Source organism: Nannospalax galili, unplaced genomic scaffold (assembly GCF_000622305.1).
Source record: "Nannospalax galili isolate Female #2095 unplaced genomic scaffold, S.galili_v1.0 scaffold660, whole genome shotgun sequence".
Lineage (NCBI taxonomy): Eukaryota > Metazoa > Chordata > Mammalia > Rodentia > Spalacidae > Nannospalax > Nannospalax galili.
In genome coordinates this window covers 2,993,110-2,996,378 of record NW_008349073.1, presented here as the reverse complement: position 1 = coordinate 2,996,378, position 3,269 = coordinate 2,993,110, and the positions used below count along the sequence as shown (strand labels likewise).

The window sequence follows — 3,269 nt, the reverse complement described above, 5'->3', positions numbered from 1 at the left end:
CCACAGTGACTGAGCCCTCCCACATCACTCAGTAATCAAGAAAATGTCCCATAGATGTGGCCACAGGCCAATCCAATGGAGGAAATTCCTTAGTTGAGGTTCCTTCTACCCAGGAGTGTCAAGAAGACAACTGAAGCTATCCAGAACATTGAAGAATGACAAATTACCCACTCTAGGGAATTTCACACTCTAGTAAGGGCAAAGCTCAGAGAAAAAACTCTCTCTCTCTCCCCCTTCTCCCTATCCTTCTCCCTCTCCTTCCCCCTCCTTCTTTTCTCTCCTCTCACTCTCTCTTCAGAGGCTGGCTTCAAACTCACTACATAGCCAAGAATGACCTTGAACCTCTGATCCTCCTGCTTCTACCTCCCCAGTGCTGGGATTACAAGCATGCACCACCATGTCCAGTTTCTACAGTGCTGAGGATGAAACCCAGGGCTTCATCCATGTTAGGCAAGCACTCTATCAACTGAGCTAGAATCTCAGCCTGAGTGAGGTCCTTAAAAAAGTTCATTAGGCTTAAATACACAGGGACAGCTGTGTGAGGACACAGGGAAAAGGTGGCCACCTACAAACTAAGGAGAGAGGCCTCAAGAGAAGCCAGCTCTGGGCTTCAGAGCCATAGATCACTGGCAGACCATGTGACTAGCATGCTCCAGGATCTGGTTCTACCTGGGCAATACAAATAATGGACTGAAATTCAGGACAGAAGCTGATACCTTCTAATACCTTGATCTTGGGCTTCCGGGCTTCAAAAAGTAAGAACATGGGGTTTTGTTGTTTTGGCCCCCACAGCTTTAGAACTTTGTTAAGGTGGCCCTGGTAAAACAGACACTGGAAGACACCAGGGCCTATGGCCTAGCCATGGGTTTCTTCACATGTACAGTTGCCTTTGAGGGGTATGCAACCCCACAGTCCTGGCATAGCAGTGCCCTGGTCAAGAGCACAGAACTGGGGTGGACAGAGTTGAGTTCCAGACCTGGCTCTCCCATTGCAAAGCTATGACTCTGACCAGAGCCATTTCTCCCCTCAGCCTCAGCTTCCTCACAGCAAGAGAAGATTTGGGGGGTCACACTATGGGTGAAGAACTGAGGAGTCGGTGCAGCTGAGCCACTTTGTACATGGAGACCCTCACATGCATGTGTTACTGTGGCAATGAGCAAGGTGCTAGGGCATGGTAACCCAGGACAAAGAAGGAAGCAGAGGGATGCTGTCTTGGGGGGCTCTGGTTCTGCAACTGTGTCCATAGTCTTCCTGAGCTGTGGCAGGACCTGACTCAGGTCAGCTCCTTGTGGCCAATCCTACTGAAACACGACAGCTCTTCCACTGGGTGCCAGGCTGTGTGAAGATGTGGGATGAGGGTCGAGGCTAGGTGCTCTGGTGTTGGGTCTTCCCTGCCATTTTCCACAATTCATCCTAGAAGAGTATGCTGAGGAGAGTGTGGGGGCCCAGGTGCAGATAGGCAGGGCCCAAGCCCTTATAGAGGGCCAGCAGTCCCTCCTGTTGATAGAGCTTCACCAATAAGCAATGTCCCTATACAGCTGGCCCCTGCCAACTGTCAACTGGCTGATTATATAGCCGTGTGCTGACCACATTATGATAGCAACTATAGCTATAGTGCTGATCGTGCCTCCAGCCAGGGCTACCATCCAACTGTTCTCTGAGAGCCGCTGTTCCTCCTGCACCCAAGCCTTGGCAGAGGTGAACATAGACAGCTTGGCAGCTGAGCCCACCATGACTCAGGGCACAGCCCCACCCATACCTTGCCATAGCCAAGATGATCTCCAAGGTGCCCAGGATACTCTGATGCTGATGCTGGTGCCCCACAGCAATCACAGCCACTGTCTGGGCCTGCAGCTGGATCTTCACCAGGTAAGCAAGACTTCCCACAAAGACTCTCAGAGTCCCAGCCATGGCACCTGCAAACACAGTGCCACCTGACTGTTGGGTGAGGCCAGCCTGGCATGCCAGGCTGTAGCAGTAGAAATGGACACCATTCATGAGGCCCTAGTAGTGAAGGCCAGCTGCCAAGCCCCACAGCCCATCTACCCAGGCCTCAGCTACTACAGAGGGCACAAAGCCCCAGTAGGGCTGTGGGTAGGTGCCTGAGCCTGTAGCTCCCCCTGAGATTGCAACCACATCTTCATCACCTCCAGGGGGTTGGTGAATACACAGGCCAGGTAGCAGGCTGTGGAACCCAGCACCAGATCCACAGCCAGAGGCACTGCCTCTGTCCCAGGAGCTGGCTGTGCCTGGGTCAGGGCCATAGCCCCCATCATAGATAGTAGTGTCCAGACTGTTAGCACCCCTACATCACCACAGGGCTGGGAATCAAGGAGGCCCAGGGCCATGTCTAGTGGACAGAAGTCCAGGTCAATAGTATACTACTGCTGGTGACTGGCGGTGCCTGGTCTCTCTTGGAAATCCTGCACATGGATATTTAACATGTTTTCTTAAACTTCCATGGTCACAACAGGCCCCTTCATTCTTCCCAGGCCGCAGATGTGTTTCTTCCCTGAGTTGCTCAATTCCACTTTGAAGCAACATTTCTTTCTCCTTCCTTCTTTTCCTTCTCCCTCTACTTACTCTCACTCGGGTAACAAATCTCTCAAGAGATATACCTTAAACCTCTTCATGTTTCTCCACTGCTTCTCCACTGCCCCCCAGTGGAGCCCATATGTGTGTTTACTTGACTTTTAGTAACTTCCCAGGTGTTCTCACTTTTGCACCTGCTCCACCTAGGATCCATTCTTCACAGAGCAGGGGCAATAATTTAAAAATGTAAAGTAGATAACACTAATAACTAGCCAAAAACTCCCCACTGTCCTTCCTCCTGTAATTAGAAAAGCCAAGGACACACTTGGTCTAGAGTACGTCCTTGTCTTGCTTTACCTGCCACCGCTCACTTCTACCACTGCATTGTAGCTACACCAAAGTTCCAAGCTTTGAGTAATTTGCATTAGCTCTTTCCTCTGCCCAGAATGTTCTACCTCTACTTCCAGATTTATGCATGATCAGTTCTTCTGACTCATGGCTCAGTTAGTCCAAATGTCATGCTTTTTATTTTTCTTGTATAGTGTTAGAAATCGAACCCCGGACTTCATGTGTGCTAGGTGGGCACTTTATCACTGAATTACATCCTTTCCCAAATGCCCCCCACCTCCTTCCTATATATGGATGAAAATGTGATCAGCCAGATCCTGCTCTTGCTCCTGCCTCCATGCTCTCCCCACCATGATGTAGTCTATCCCATGGAACGTTAAAACAAAATA

The 3,269-nt window shown here is 50.4% G+C and overlaps 1 pseudogene; it reads right to left on the bottom strand.

The window, feature by feature from the left end:
• Positions 1 to 1,365: 1,365 nt before the first annotated feature.
• LOC103744585 lies at positions 1,366 to 2,264 on the bottom strand (annotated as a pseudogene).
• Positions 2,265 to 3,269: the final 1,005 nt, after the last annotated feature.